Genomic DNA, 17863 nt, shown 5'->3' with positions numbered 1-17863 from the left:
AAAAAAAGTGTGACATCAACCCTATATAGGAGTGTTTGTGTTATAGACATTTTTGTGCCTTACACCATTGAGCATGAAATGTCCATAATCTAAGGGATCCAAAGTCCCTAAACATGTTGTTCCTACCCCTAGAGGAACAAGGCTAATAAACCACAACAATTCAGAGAAGTTCTCCACCAAAAACTGCTCAAAAACAAGTCAATTCAGGATCATTTTAGTGGCTACACTAGCTGTCTGCGTTAAATGTCAAAGCCAACACTGGCTACCTGCGCTGAATGTCAAAGCCAACACTGGCTACCTGCGCTGAGCGAGATTGGACAAGTGGCAAGTTCATTTCTCAAGGTGTCAGAGCCCAGGAAGCTTCCAAAATGACACTTGCCTCAGGGAATTCGACTGGTGATGAGTAAGAGGTTCCAAATCTCCAAGTGGAAGCAAGAACCTCCAAGTGGAATCAAGAACTGAAAGAGGGAGAGGACACTAGTCACATCTCAAGCCGACTCATCCTCTCTCCAAACATCTATATATGGATCTCTCCCCCATGAGATCTAGAGGTTGGAATTTTGTGAATGCAAAGAATTGCTGTTGGTTTGAGACTAGAGCTATTGGGTGATTTGCTTTGAAGGAGGTGAAGAGGAGATTCCTTTCTGCTGGGAAGGTGATGCTGGATTGGGCCTCATATGGTTGTATCACTTCCTGAACTTTACTTCTTCATCAATAAAGCCATTTGAGTTTATTCTATATGCATGTATCTCAATGATGTTTTGTTATATTTGCATATTTAGTTTATTCTAATCCTTAAACTAGTTATGAATGTATGCTTCTTGTAGTTTCCCTCTCTTGCTATTTTACAGGAACTTGGTGTAGCTGGGCCAGTGAAGGAGCAAGCAGCTGGAAGCAAGCAGCAAGGAGTGAGATTGGATCAACAAACTAGCGGAAGACATCGGTTAGTTACATTCTTCTCCTCTATTTACATTTCATAAAGAAGAACACTTAGATAGTTTTGTCTTGTTTGTTGCTGAGGTACTATCACTCCTTAGAGTGGGATAGGGTCATTCCGTATTGGATACTTTTCCCAACAACAAATTGGCGACTCCACTGGGGAACTAATGTCGACACTTAGGCAACAAACAAGACAAAACTATCTAAGTGTTCTTCTTTATGAAATGTAAAGAGAGGAGAAGGATGTAACTAACCGATATCTTCCACTAGTTTGTTGATCCAATCTCACTCCTTGCTGCTTGCTTCCAACTGCTTGCTCCTTCACTGGCCCAACTACACCAAGTTCTTGCAAAATGGCAAGAGAGGGAAACTACAAGAAGCATACATTCATAACTAGTTTAAGGATTAGAATAAACTAAATATGAAAATACAACAAAACATCATTGAGATACATGCATATAGAAGAAACTCAAATGGCTTTATTGATGAAGAAGTAAAGTTCAGGAAGTGATACAACCATATGAGGCCCAATCCAGCATCACCTTCCCAGCAGATGTCGTTTATTTTTTAATGATGTTTTTTATATTTGCATATTTAGTTTATTCTAATCCTTAAACTAGTTATGAATGTATGCTTCTTGTAGTTTCCCTCTCTTGCTATTTTACAGGAACTTGGTGTAGCTGGGCCAGTGAAGGAGCAAGCAGCTGGAAGCAAGCAGCAAGGAGTGAGATTGGATCAACAAACTAGCGGAAGACATCGGTTAGTTACATCCTTTCTATTTACATTTCATAAAGAAGAACACTTAGATAGTTTTGTCTTGTTTGTTACTGAGGTACTATCACTCCTTAGAGTGGGATAGGGTCATTCCGTATTGGATACTTTTCCCAACAACTGGTAACTGTGGCTCTTCCACCTCCAATCTATGCAGGGGAAATAGCGTGGGTAGCAGCCTGCAACATGATACCTTCCAAACAGAAGATGTCACAAGACAATATTAACATGGATCATGCAATGGTTTTGCCCCCAAGCCCTATAGAAATATTGTAGCAATCAATGTTTCGAGCATGGGAGGCGAACCCGAGCCAACGCTCGTCAAGCGTTTGGGTAGATAGGTCTAGAGAATATGGCACCCCTTTGGATCCTTGGTCGCGAGTGCATGGAAGCGACGAAGGAATCATACAATCAATGTTGATTGAGGGGGCACCATGGAATGATAGCCACCATCGTTCCCTTCTTCTGGATTGTGAAGAAGATACTCAAGAGGACTTTTATCACCCTTCAGTTTTTGAATTCCTATCAAATACTGTAAATACAGTGGATTCCAAGCTCATCCAGAAAAAATGATAGCCACCAGCGTTCCCTTCTTCTGGATTGTGAAGAAGATACTCAAGAGGACCTTTATCACCCTTCAGTTTTTGAATTCCTATCAAATACTGTAAATACGGTGGATTCCTATCAAATACTGTAAATACTGTAAATTGGCGACGCCACTGGGGATCGTATCTTATTGGTTTGTTTTTGTTTTTGCTATTCATTTCATAAACTCAAAGAGTACCGAATAGTTCTTGTTGGTTTGTTTGTGTTTTTGCTATTCATTTCATAAATCACCCAATAGTTCTAGTCTCAAACCAACAGCAATTCTTTGCAGTAACAAAATTCCATCCTCCAGATCTCATGGGGGAGAGATCCATATATAGATGTTTGGAGAGAGGATGAGTCAGCTTGAGATGTAACTAGTGTCCTCTCCCTCTGTCAGTTCTTGATTCCACTTGGAGGTTCTTGCTTCCACTTGGAGATTTGGAACCTCTTACTCATCACCAGTCGAATTCCTGAGGCAAGTGTCATTTTGGAAGCTTCCTGGGCTCTGACACCTTGAGAAATGAACTTGCCACTTGTCCAATCTCGCTCAGCGCAGGTAGCCAGTGTTGCATTTGACATTCAGCGCAGGTAGCCAGTGTTGGCTTTGACATTCAGCGCAGACAGCTAGTGTAGCCACTGAAATGATCTTGAATTGACTTGTTTTTGATCAGTTTTTGGTGGAGAACTTCTCTGAATTGCTGTGGTTTATTGGCCTTGTTCCTCTAGGGGTAGGAACAACATGTTTAGGGACTTTGGATCCCTAAGATTATGGACATTTCATGCTCAAAGTTGTAAGGCACAAAAATGTCTATAACAGTTGCCCCCTAAAGTATGAGGCCGTTTATCGGGTGAAATGCTTTATCAGGAGGATCCGAAGTTCATCCAATGCTGGGAGGAGACCTGTAATAAGATACAATACAATACGTTATTTTTCATACTGCTTTCATGATCTAGCTGAGGCGGGCATTCCCATGCTCAGCTTTATAAATTCATTTTTCTGTACATAGAACAGACAATCGTCTGATGGTAGACTGATAATTTTTGATGAAATTATCATCCTTTGAGTAGGATGATCATCTGCTGCAATGATGCACATGCCAATGTCTTTATTTCCTGAATATATTTCGCAGCCCGGATGGATGAAACTAGATCCGGGGTCTTCAATCTCGTCCGATCTTCACTCTAAGTACAAGTCGATCCATGTGAGAATTTTTTTTTTTTTTTTTTGAAGTCGAACATGGAAAGACATCGCTTGATTACCAGTCAATGATGTAAACTGTTAACAAGCGCGAGAGGAATCACCTATAATGATGATGACCCTCAAGGTACTGCAGTACAATTCACGTGGTGTGAATAAAGGACTTGGCGTCGAACACCACGCAAAATCTTTTGGTCGAAGGTCATTGATGTATACCTGTCGCCAGAAGTGAGAAACTTGCCATTGAGGCATGCAAGCTTCAAAGTACTGAGGGGGGTGTTCCTAGATCAACTTCTTGGATAGTGAGCTGATGTCGACAAGAAGTGATCCGTCAAAGGAGGGCCTTAATGAATCCCACATCAGTGACACGGAACGGAGCTAATGATTGTGATGGAGGTGAAAACGATCTGTGACATATGATTCAGGGTGGCGGTCATGAAAGGATGAAGGATAATGTATGGCAGTGGATGGGACACTGTTGACTCTTTCTGAACGACATCTCTTGAACATATGGCGACACTGATGCGATGGATCGGTAGCATTACCCCAAATATGGATGGTATGGCGAGACCATGGTGATGTGACCGGTGAATGAAACAACCCAACCCGATTGTGGTATGGAGGAAAAGTGTCATGTTCAAGAGCGACTTGCTACCATCAAAGTTTCTTTGAGTTTCTCTCAATTTTTCCCCAGTCATTGCTGACCAGTACCTCTTTAATTTTGTCAAGCTTAAGGAGGATAACATATGCTTGTTCTATAACCTGCCCTTCGGGCAAGCCCATCGCTATGTTTTAACGAGCCTAACGATAGGGAAACTCGTTCTCATCTAAAGACAAGTTTGTCGCTATTTAATGCATTTAACGAGTCTAGCGACAGAGACAACTCGGTCCTTTTCATTTTTAGAGAGTCTAAAAAGGTACGTAAAGTTAACTCCAAAGGTCCTTTTTCGTCATCTAATCCCTTAAGTCTGAAAAAGTATAAAACAATACAGAAGGGATGAATGTTCGATAGTTTTAACGAGCCGAACTAAACAAGCGCTCGATCTTTTTGTGCAATAATCCCTCAGGTCCAAAAAGATTAAAATCTAGAGGAGGGATAGCTCTTCCGATCGCTTTAACGAGCTGGAAGGCCAAAACTCGGAAATTTTTTTATATTTTACGAGTCAGATGAAAAGAGCTCAAAGAAGACTCGTCTTTTGAGGAACGAGTGATAAACAGGGATAGCAGCTGATTCCAGGTACATGTTGGAATTTTCCAATCACGGCAGTGTCACAAGGATGGCTAGGTGAAATCACTCTTCGCAGCTGTTCCTCAAAATGGGTAAACAATCAAATGGAGGTGAATGATCGGCCAAATGAAAAGTGGAGGTGACGGTGCAAACACGACCAAGGCTTTTATGGCTGATAAATTTACGATCTCAATGGTTATTTACCGGTTCATTTTTTCTGGATGAGCTTGAACTCTAGGGGGAAGCTTGCTCACAATTGCTTTTCTATTTTTTAACGAGCATAAATTTCGCGTTAAAACTGCTCGGATCTTGCGTTTATTTTTTAACGAGCATGAACTTTGTGCTAAAACTGCTCGAATTTTGCGTTTATTTTTTAACGAGCATGAACTTGTGCTAAAACTGCTCGATTATACCAGTCATAAGATAAGAATGTCTCCTTAAGATTCTATTTTTTACTGGAGCTTCATCTTTAAAGCTTTGCTCCATATCCTTTCTTTATGTAAGTTAGGAAACGGCTAACCCAAAAAACAGATAAATAACCGCTCTTTGCTTGCACTCCAAAAGGTTTGCATGCCCCCAGGTATAAAGTACGATTTCAAGGTTACCCCTACTTCACCTCTGCCAAAACATTTGTCTTGCCGAGAGAGGCCTACCTCTTTCAGGTTACCCAAAGATTGTCTCGTTCGCGGCTACGAATAAAACATTTCTTCGGCGATGTCTACCGAAATAGACAAAGGTGAGTGACCCTGTTCCGTCAAACACATAACTTTGACAAAAGAATCTTGTTCTAGAACAACCCCTCTTCCTAGACGGACGGGGTACGGACTAGTCATATTCTCCCACGGAAACCTACCCTATACCCAAGGTTTTCTCTGCCCGAAGCAGACCAGGATGCATGCCCCCTGGGTTCCAGTCCCATCTTTCCGAATCACTCGCACTCATCGGGAAGAAGGACTGGGGGTGGAGACATTTCTTGATTGAACAGACCATTTAGGGTTGGTATATGACTATTTGCGATGCGTGATCCCGGAAATGAAAGTTGGTCTACGAGCTTGACCATTCTTCCTTCGTGTGGAAAACACATTACTCTAAAGAGTGAGGAGACAATGGCTCCCATGCAATATATATAGTCTCATCCAAGGAGTAGGTTATAATCCAAGGGTCCTTGAACGACCATCACGTTCATTTGAACGGCCTTCCCTTTCAATGTTATGGGTACATTGGGGAGGATCCCTAAAGGTCAACTGGTTCCTTTATCAAAGCCTGATAGATTTCTTATCTCAGGAAAAAGCGCTGGGGAACCCAGTGCTTTCCAAGCAATAGAGGAAAGGATACTCACAGATGCCCCTTCATCAATGATAGTGCCAGCCATTACCATTCTATATATTTGGACTATAATTTTGAATGGTATACTGGCTGGCAACCGGGGTCTGCCTAGTTGGTTCCAGTCAAAGGACACAACCAGGTTGCTTGGTGGTGGGACCGAATACACGGCCGGATATGACCCTGACGAAGTTCCTTCCTACGATAAAGGAATGGGCACATTTCCCCCATGCTCGTCAGAGTCTGTGTTGATGAAAAGAATCTGGATGGTGTCATCCTTATTCTCTTCAGTAACAGTGTCATTCGAAGATGAATCCTCTGAAGGCAAGACCGGGTCAATTGCCGTCTCGACCTTTTGACTTTTGTCCGGTATGGATTCAGTAGGTTCATTTTCAATGACTGACGCTTCAGCTGACCACTTGAGCGGGCCAGCCGGGTTCTCAACTAACGAAGGACTTGGCACGAGTTTATTATATCCAGGAGGAAGTCGTAACGGTGAAACCGGACGATCTTCCAAAACTCTCTTCGCCTCGTCTAAGAAGGGACAACGGTGGATGGCGTGATCACCTTCACACAGTCTACAGGGGAATCTAGCTCCCCCTCTTTGTCTTGGACCTTCACTTTCGCTAGTTGACGGTAAACATTCAACATGGCTATCAGAGGTTGATGCTACCGAATTGTGCAAACGAGGAGACCAGTCCCTCAGTATCCGGGGAATACAGGGAAAATCTTTATGGAAGTGGTCTCCTCTACATATGACACATGGCGATTTAGGCCCGGTCAGTGCTGTGTGTGGATTTTTTTCAGATGCCTTTTGCTTGCCCCCAGTCGCCTTTGGCTACTTCTTCTTCTCCTTCTTCTCTTTGGGAGCTTGGCTTTTGCCGGCTCTACCTTGTGAGGAGGAAGGAGGGGAGGAAGAGTTATAGGAAGTAGAAGGCTGGTGGGCAGCTCTAGACTGATCTAACTATTGACTCGACTGTTCAGGAACCGTGGTGTTCTGAACTACATTGGTTGAGAAGAGCCAGACTGGCAGGCAAATTGTCAGTCCTGGAAGCGACAATGTGGCCATATGGGGCGCAACAACATCTCCCCAAGAGGAGAAAGGACTAGGATTTCCATCATGGGGAATTCCTTGGCTGGTGTGTTCCATTTTCTCAACCTAAAGATCAACGCAGGAATAGGAGGTGATTGTGTTCCGTTTAAAATAAATTTTTAACGACGCTTTAGACACAACTTGCTTTTTCACTTTTAAAGAGTCAAGAAAAAGCTAAAGATGACTCTAGTCTCCTTCGATGTTTTAACGAGCCCGAAGTGACAAATGCTCAGATGGACTTTTTCTGTTATAGAGTCTGAAAAAGGCCAAAAGGAACTGCTCTGGAGTTCTAGGTAGAAGGTGTGCCAAACTTTTCGCAAAACCGCAGAATACTTTTTAGGGTACGGGCGGTCGATCTTCCTGAATGCTGTGTTCAGTGCATTGCGATCAGTAGGGCGGCCGACACGGCTTCCTATGGATAAAGGCTTTATTCCTATAGGGGTCTCCCAATATATACGCGACGGTACGTGGGAGCACAGTCCGTACTGATACTTATCGCTTCACCGTGGAGGAATCACCCAACCACTCAATGGTAAGATATCAGGCTTAACGACGTCGGAACACGTCTCTAGCCTAGACCTCTATGTTGTGCGTTATGTTTCAAAGCGTTGTTATGTTCATTCAATTTATTTTAGGTTGATCTTATTTAGAAGTTTGCATTTTTGGATCACCACGAGATGTATGGTACAACTCCTAAATGCAGTCTAAAGATGATAAGCAAGATTTTTCTATCTTTTCAACATATGAAAATCCTAACTACTGAGGGAAAAGAAAGACATCATCTTTTCTCACAGAGCATAGAGCACACAGTAATGCACTTTTTCCTAAATCAACATGCAAGCTGTCAAAATGCAAATGCACAAATGCAGGTATTTCTTTTCTCTTTCTTAATATTGATGTTTATACAAAGAAAGATGTTGTATAACTTTGAATTCGATTTCAAGTGAAAACACAAACAAGTTCTTTTTCCAAAATCAAAAGACACCTTATGATTTACTTGTTTCGACACTAGAAATGCATAAATTCAAACCATATGACGAAAGTAAAAGCTAAATCAACTGTGAACAGCAAACAAACTTACTCCTAAGATCAAAACGACACTTATGACAGGTCTAGATCTAAGAGGCCACAGTAAGACTAGTTTACTTTCGTAATGGGAAACTGCAAATGATGTAAGAAATACACAAAGAAAAAATACAGTTTCTTTACACAACCGAGGCAGAATTGAGGCAAAGAAAGGTGGTTTCAGATAGGTACATTGACTGATAACAGGCTGCAAAAACAGGGATAAAAACTGAGCAAAAGACACAGGGAACCACAGCTGCACAAGGCAAGGACTGTTCAGCGCAGGTCTAACACAGAGGTTTTGACATTCAGCGCAGGTAGCCTTCACGGGACCTGCGTTGAAATGCAGAACCTCTTCACTGGGTCTGCGCTGAAGCAGAAACGAGAATTGTTTCTGGGTTTTGAGCTACGGTTTGCAGTTAAAATCACAGTTTTTGGCCAAATCAAAGCTATCAATCAAGTACAATCTAAGGGATGATTCAAAGGAGGATGAAGATCTATCACTAAGAGCTGTTAGAGCACTTGTGGATCAGCTCTTCAGATCATAAACAGGCCCAGTGATTGGACTAGAGTAGCTGCCCTCTACTTTGCATTTGAAAAACAAATGCAGTTCGATTCGGTACTCTTTGAGTTTATGAATTGAATAGCAAAAACACAAACAAACCAACAAGATACGATCCCCATCAGATGATCATCCTACCCAAAGGATGATAATTTCATCAAAAAATTATCAGTCTACCATCAAACGATTGTCTGTTCTATGTACAGAAAAATGAATTTATAAAGCTGAGCATGGGAATGCCCGCCTCAGCTAGATCATGAAAGCAGTATGAAAAATAATGTATTGTATTGTATCTTATTACAGGTCTCCTCCCAGCATTGGGTGAACTTCGGATCCTCCTGATAAAGCATTTCACCCGATAAACGGCCTCATACTTTAGGGGGCAACTGTTATAGACATTTTTGTGCCTTACAGCATTGAGCATGAAATGTCCATAATCCAAGGGATCCAAAATCCCTAAACATGTTGTTCCTACCCCTAGAGGAACAAGGCCAATAAATCACAGCAATTTAGAGAAATTGGTTACTGTGTCAACCTCATTAAAAAATGAAACAAATCCCCTTTTCAAATATCAAAGGTAAACCTTCATTCCAACCATAGGAAAGCTAGAGGAACTGGTTACTGTGTCAACCTCATTAAAAAATGAAACAATTCCCCTTTTCAAATCTCAAAGGTAAACCTTCATTCCAACCACCGAGTTGAATGCAATGAAGCTTGGGGGGCATGCACCTTGATTTGAGTTATTATGCTGGAGACATTCTTATCTTATGAATGGTCTAATCGAGCAGTTTTAGCACAAGTTCATGCTCGTTAAAAAATAAACGCAAAATTTGAGCAGTTTTAGCACAAGTTCATGCTCGTTAAAAAATAAATGCAAGATCGAGCAGTTTTAACGCGGAATTTATGCTCGTTAAAAAATAGAAAAGCAATTGTGAGCAAGCTTTCCCCTAGAGTTCAAGCTCATCCAGAAAAAATGAACCGGTAAATAACCATTGTGACCGTAAATTCATCAGCCATAAAAGCCTTGGTCGTGTTTGCACCGTCACCTCCACTTTTCATTTGGCCGATCGTTCACCTCCATTTGATTGTTTACCTATTTTTAGGAACAGCTGCAAAGAGTGATTTCACCTAGCCATCCTTGTGACACTGCCGTGATTGGAAAATTCCAACCTGTACCTGGAATCAGCTGCTATCCCTGTTTATCACTCGTTCCTCAAAAGACGAGTCTTCTTTGAGCTCTTTTCATCTGACTCGTAAAATATGAAAATTTTTCCGAGTTTTGGCCTTCCAGCTCGTTAAAGTGACCGGAAGAGCTATCCCTCCTCTAGATTTTAATCTTTTTGGACCTGAGGGATTATTGCACAAAAAGATCGAGCGCTTGTTTAGTTCGGCTCGTTAAAACTATCGAAAATTCATCCCTTCTGTATTGTTTTATACTTTTTCGGACTTAAGGGATTAGATGACGAAAAAGGACCTTTGGAGTTAACTTTACGTACCTTTTCAGACTCTCTAAAAATGAAAAGGACCGAGTTTTCTTTGTCGCTAGACTCGTTAAATGCATTAAATAGCGACAAACTTGTCTTTAGACGAGAATGATTTTCCCTATCTCTAGGCTCGTTAAAACATAGCGATGGGCTTGCCCGAAGGGCAGGTTATAGAACAAGCATATGTTATCCTCCTCAAGCTTGACAAAAATAAAGAGGTACTGGTCAGCAATGACTGGGGAAAAATTGGGAGAAACTCAAAGAAACTTTGATGGTAGCAAGTCGCTCTTGAACATGACACTTTTCCTCCGTACCACAATCGGGTTGGGTTGTTTCATTCACCGGTCACATCACCATGGTTTCACCATACCATCCATATTTGGGGTAATGCTACCGATCCATCGCATCAGTGTCGCCATATGTTCAAGAGAGGTCGTTCAGAAAGAGTCAACCATGTCCCATCCACTGCCATACATTATCCTTCATCCTTTCATGACCGCCACCCTGAATCATGTGTCACAGATCGTTTTCACCTCCATCACAATCATTAGCTCCGTTCCGTGTCACTGATGTGGGATTCATTAAGGCCCTCCTTTGACGGATCGCTTCTTGTCGACATCAGCTCATTATCCAAGAAGTTGATCTAGGAACACCCCCCTCAGTACTTTGAAGCTTGCATGCCTCAATGGCAAGTTTCTCACTTCTGGCGACAGGTATACATCAATGACCTTCGACCGAAAGATTTTGCGTGGTGTTCGACGCCAAGTCCTTTATTCACACCACGTGGATTGTACTGCAATACCTTGAGGGTCATCATCATTATCGGTGATTCCTCTCGCGCTTGTTAACAGTTTACATCATTGACTGGTAATCAAGCGATGTCTTTCCATGTTCGACTTCAAAAAATTCTCACATGGATCGACTTGTACTTAGAGTGAAGATCGGACGAGATTGAAGACCCCAGATCTAGTTTCATCCATCCGGGCTGCGATATATATTCAGGAAATAAAGACATTGACATGTACAGCAGATGATCATCCTACCCAAAGGATGATAATTTCATCAAAAAATTATCAGTCTACCATCAGATGATTGTCTGTTCTATGTACAGAAAAATGAATTTATAAAGCTGAGCATGGGAATGCCCGCCTCAGCTAGATCATGAAAGTAGTATGAAAAATAACGTATTGTATTGTATCTTATTACAGGTCTCCTCCCAGCATTGGATGAACTTCGGATCCTCCTGATAAAGCATTTCACCCGATAAATGACCTCATACTTTAGGGGGCAACTGTTATAGACATTTTTGTGCCTTACAACATTGAGCATGAAATTTCCATAATCTAAGGGATCCAAAGTCCCTAAACATGTTGTTCCTACCCCTAGAGGAACAAGGCCAATAAACCACAACAATTCAGAGAAGTTCTCCACCAAAAACTGCTAAAAAACAAGTCAATTCAGGATCATTTCAGTGGCTACACTAGCTGTCTGCGCTGAATGTCAAAGCCAACACTGGCTACCTGCGCTGAATGTCAAAGGAAACATTGGCTACCTGCGCTGAGCAAGATTGGACAAGTGGCAAGTTCATTTCTCAAGGTGTCAGAGCCCAGGAAGCTTCCAAAATGACACTTGCCTCAGGTTATTCGACTGGTGATGAGTAAGAGGTTCCAAATCTCCAAGTGGAAGCAAGAGCCTCCAAGTGGAATCAAGAACTGAAAGAGGGAGAGGACACTAGTCACATCTCAAGCTGACTCATCCTCTCTCCAAACATCTATATATGGATCTCTCCCCCATGAGATCTAGAGGCTAGAATTTTGTGAATGCAAAGAATTGCTGTTGGTTTGAGACTAGAGCTATTGGGTGATTTTCTTTGAAGGAGGTGAAGAGGAGATTCCTTTCTGCTGGGAAGGTGATGATGGATTGGGCCTCATATGGTTGTATCACTTCCTGAACTTTACTTCTTCATCAATAAAGCCATTTGAGTTTCTTCTATATGCATGTATCTCAATGATGTTTTGTTATATTTGCATATTTAGTTTATTCTAATCCTTAAACTAGTTATGAATGTATGCTTCTTGTAGTTTCCCTCTCTTGCTATTTTACAGGAACTTGGTGTAGCTGGGCCAGTGAAGGAGCAAGCAGCTGGAAGCAAGCAGCAAGGAGTGAGATTGGATCAACAAACTAGCGGAAGACATCGGTTAGTTACATCCTTCTCCTCTATTTACATTTCATAAAGAAGAACACTTAGATAGTTTTGTCTTGTTTGTTGCTGAGGTACTATCACTCCTTAGAGTGGGATAGGGTCATTCCGTATTGGATACTTTTCCCAACAACAGTTTGACCATGCACTATGCTATATTTTCCTTTATATGTTTTATATATGCAATTCCTAAATTATGAGCGACAAACAACCAACACAAATTCATGTTTATGCAGAAATTTGCCCTAAAAAACTATCGACTAACCCTAGACATCTAGTAATAAGGGAAGATACTTTGATGGATTATGGGGGGATGAGGGCATCAAATTTCAAAACCCTGAATATTTTTCTTATAAGGGGAGAAATTAAATATAAGGAATGTGCAATCAAAGTTTCCTTATAGGCTTCTAAGAGAATAGTTTTGCATGAAATAACGGAGAAAGATTTCAACATAAATTCAACATTTAGTCATGGCATAAATAGAAACCCTACTTCACACATACAATATGAAAAATATAAAATATAAATAATTTAAATGACAAGATTATTCAAAGAAGCGCTTGTTTAATCCCAAAACACCATCTCCATGCAAGAATCATATCCATAAGAAATTCACACCACAAAAAATCACATCTTGCCCACTATTGCAGAGAAGACTAATTCACACTCTAAGAAGAGAAAGGTGAATAATGTGTTATGATCAAATGAAATTATAGTTAGATTCTATTTATATGATAGTTAATGCTCTCATTTTTATAAAAATACAAGTGAAATCTCTAATTACAAGTTTACTTTGAGTGTTATACAAGTGTGAGGATACAAGGCAATCTCATAGTTAAAAAACATAACAAATAATGCCAAAATTACCCACAAGTGTGGGAGAAAAGACTCCTCCACTATGACATCATCTTCCAAAGGTGCTCAAAGTGTCATAAATGTAAAATGCCTCCATAGCATGACATCATGACCAAAATTCCCAACATCACCCTCTAAAGGGCAAGAGGGGTGATGTAGCACCAATATACTCAAGCGTGGGGTCAAATAATGACATGTAATACCTCCCATGTCATCTCAAGGATAACCACCATCATTCGGGCCTTGAAAGAAGAAACACCCATCAAATAATGTCAAGGCCAACCTGGAGGCATCTTGGGTCCACTTAGCACATCATCCAATACCAAGCTTCATAGATTTAACATTTCATCAATTGAAATACATTTATCAAGTACCATATGTTATCATCAAGTAGCCCGACAATCTATTATGGGTGGGCTACGCTGCATCAAGGTCACATATGCTCTCTGGAATGGGTAAAACGACCTCTGGTATGTTGTTGAATGTAGTTATAAACATGTCCCCATATGCCGCTGCTACTATGACAACACCATCTAACAAAACCTTACTCAAAATCAAGTGAAATCGCCAATCATTAGGGATAATAATCATAAATGCATTATAGACTATAGTGGACAAAACCTAATATTTGGGGCACAGTGTTACTCCACACAAAGTTGACCTTCAAATGCATAACTATATCAAGTCTCGTAAACAGGTTACCTCCTTATGTTAGGGATGTTTAGATGGATAATCCTATTAGGTGTTTCCAAGCTCCAAGAGGAGGTGACAAGTCCTAAGTTATCCCATCAATTCATAGGTGTGTGAAAATGTTGGCTATGAAGTGGGAAACACTCCAATGCAACGTGACATAGCCAAGTGACTAGATAATGGAGGTCAAGCATCCTGAGTACTTAGCTAATAAAAGAAGAACAACATCAAGTTGGATAAGGCACCAGTGAATTTTTCAAGTTCAAGAATTCCAACAAGCTATTTTTCCCTTTCTTTTCTCTCTATTCTTCAATCTTCTTTTATCTTCTTTCTCTATGCAAATTTTGTATCCCCACGGGGGAGTTATAAAATATGTCACTAACATGATGAAATTATATAAAACACTTAGACTCTTGGGAGTTGTTTAATGAGAAATTTGCTCCAGAGTTTTTTTTTTTTTTACTTAATTAATTATTTTTGCTTTTCAACAATAAATAATTAATTGAGTGTTTTTCACTCACATCCTCCAAAGCTAGAGTGTGTCTTAATAAATAGGCCTTGAGTATGTTTTTTAAGTCTAGGGTCAATGTATATTATCATTCTAGGCATTATCTTGAGTCTCGTAGAATTGCATTAGGTTTTAGTTGGATTTTCTAATAATTAAAATTTTTAACGGGATTGGAAATTTTAATTAAAATTTATGTAAAAAATAAAAAAATGGTGCTAAGAACCCGGATGCGGGTGGCATTCAATGTTATTAATGGGACGCCGCACAGTGCAGGCAGCTGGCCTGGCAGATGGCTGGCGGACGACCCTCAAGACCTGTGCCTCGGGCTGGAAAATTAGTTCAAGGGCAAGCGAAATTAATTCGGCATAGTTTGGAATGACGGTCTTGCAGTCAAGCATTAATGCGCGCCTGGTTCATGCGCAAACAGGTCAGTTCTTATGTATGGATCCGTTTGTTGTTTATGCCATAGTTACTGGTTCTATTTATCTTGGCGCAGAACTCTTCCCGCACTCCTGCCTGGTCTATCGAATTTGGAAGCTTGCCTGGTCTTGGAAACTCATTGGGCTCCTCTGTGCTCAAACTCTCACCTGCTTGCTTCGCCTCAACCCCTCTCTCAGTCTATCTGTTCTCCCGAGCATGCCACGCCGCCGAGGTATCCCGCGCAGAGGTAGCAACACGGGAAACAGAGGCCGTCCCTCTCGTCCTGCTCCACAGAATGTCATTCCCATCGCCTCAGCCTCCCCTTCTTCTCTGCCCCTGGGTCAAGCTGGGTCTCTCCCGCATAATTCCTTTCAGACCTCCAGGTTTAATTTTCACAGCAGGCTCAACAGGCCTGTATTGACGGCAAGCATAACCATTATTCTCGCGGAGGAGGAGAATAATCATGTCAGCTCGGCTCAAACCACTTCCTCTCACTCTCAGGAAGACAGTGTTCTGCAAGGGGATATGGCAAGGGTGGTATTCAATGCGGACAATATGCAGGAGGACACCCCTGTCTCTGAAGTGCCTTAGCAGCCCGTTGATCTGACTCAGAACGAAATTCTGGCCTGTGGGCCGTCTCAGCGTGTAGGCTGCATTCTTAATTTGGTGACCACTCCTGAAGGCGACGCAGAAGGACATGATGACAATGGCTTCGTCACCTGGGTAGCCTCTTCCAGCCGGGTGGAGAGGGACACGCCTGACTCGCCGCAGCATGCAGACTAAAGCCAGCTCTTCACTGATGGGTGGCATTCTTGCCTATGCACTGTGCAATTTTGATTTCGTGTCTTTGTTTCTGAGTCTATGGGTCTATGTATGGTTTATGATCTTGTTCCAGGGTGTGGCGACCGCCAATGTATGCTCTGTTTTTTGTTGTAACTGTGACTATGCTGGGTACTTTTGTGTTTTTCTGGTCAATGGGGGACATGACAGTATGAGTCCTGGTAAAATTTTTCAGTGTGTCATGGCCCAAATACAAGATTTTGAAGGCTGTACTGTGAATTTGGCAGAATGCTTGAAATGTAATATCTCTGAGTATTTGGTTGAGGAATGGCCTCAGCCTCCTCTGAGGTCTTGACCTCACTGTACATATCTTTTTCCTTTTTAATAGAATTAGCATTTACGAAGAAAAAAAAATGGTGCTAAGAAATGTTGTATGGCATGTGAGTACTTATTTTTCATCCTTAACATACCAACATTATCCTAGTACCCACTTTGGAGTGCAAACTATTAATTTATCCTCCTGAAAAACAACTTTTAATCAAAAGGAGAGGAACATGAAAAAATCAGGAAATTAAATAGCTGGGAACATGTTAAAAACATGTTTCTAGTCAACTGCCTCTCTCAATCAGTTAAGCGAAGTGACTAAGCATCCAAGGATCAATCAAGTCATAAAGGAGGTCTAGTTAGAGGTCAACATGGAAGGACGAGTTTTCTCATTAATGGAGGTCGAGTTAGGCTGCTAGCAAGTGCGAGTTAACAGAGGCCGAGTTAGGCTACCATCAAGTGTGAGTTAAAGGAGGCTGAGTTGCCTCATTTGTGGGGTCTGAGTTTTAGACTTGAGTGAGGTAAAGCGAGGTGTTAAGTTCAAGGTGATTTGAGTGGGGCATGTGGCAATGCCACTCCCACTCCCTCTACATGTGCTTCCACTTGGATCTATGCATTACCTCAAGGAGGCTATGCATCACCACTTAGAAACTTACATGGACACTTGGAGATTGAGTTTGCTGCCTTGGGATTTCCAGTTCTTGGGATTACTACCTCTCTTGGGATCATCAAATTCTTTAGATTTTATCCCTTCTCTTCAATAAATTGGAGCTCTCTCACCCATTGTAGACTAGTGTTGAAGAGTTGGAGCTCTTGGGAAATTATTGTTATTGTATTGTTCTACTATTTTGTTAATAAAAGAAGGATTTGGATCTGGTTTTTGGAATCCCATAGAGGTATACTTTGTTTTTTATTGCATTTGCTTTGAGTTTGTTTTTATAGGCCTTGATAGGGGAATTGTTTCCCAAAGGAGAGGGCAAACAATCTTGGTTGTAATTTGTTTTCCCTCTTAATAGTTTGTGTCATTGGAATTGAAATTTACATGTTTTTCTTGGTTGAATGCCACGTTTATCAATTTTCCAATTGCAAGCTATGCCTATGATCACTAATCTCTTGGCAAGATCTTAAGTTTTACCAGTGCCTCAAACTTTGAAGGTTGGAATCCTCCTTGGTTGGAGTATCCATCTTCAAGCACATAAAAAGCAAATTCCCACTAGCATGAAGTGTCTCTAAAAGTGATTTGAAGACCCAATCTCTCTCTTTCCTTCTCACATAATTTCTCAAAAACTAGTCCTCAATCTATCTTGGTTCGATTTCTAAGAGTGTCATTCATAAATCTAGCAATTTAAAGAGTCATTTTTGTTGTTGTCCTTGTAACACTCTCCTCCCACAATTACACAACCTAACCAATACACTGGGGTAAACATGTGATGAAGAGTTACTATGATATGGTTCAACTCCCCATGTGAAGTTAAGGAAGTGGAACCGACATGACAAGACCAATCTGACCTTCCTCAGGAGCTACAAAACCTTCGGGAGACAACCAACCCTTCCAAGTGTCCAACCCCTAATATAACTTGATGTTTTGTTGATATGGAACCCTAGTCACTCCCATGACAAGGCATCAGTGTGACTGAGACCCTCCAGTCACTCCCACAATAAGGCATCCATGCGATTGTGGCCTTTTTTAGGTAGTTTTGTGCCAGTGACCCTAAATTCTGAGTTACTTTTTAAGGGCTAGGGCCCATGCCTCTGCCAAGAACTTCATGAGACTTCTAGAAATGATAAATGAAATTGAAACAATGCTACTAATGCAAAAGAATGAACAAGGATTT

The sequence above is a fragment of the Pinus tabuliformis genome, chromosome 2_1 (assembly GCF_031772625.1).
Source record: "Pinus tabuliformis cultivar Carrire ecotype Pingquan chromosome 2_1, CPIR1, whole genome shotgun sequence".
Classification (NCBI taxonomy): Eukaryota; Viridiplantae; Streptophyta; class Pinopsida; order Pinales; family Pinaceae; genus Pinus; species Pinus tabuliformis.
The sequence above is the reverse complement of the archived record's forward strand: the minus strand, read 5'-3'. Positions refer to the sequence as shown.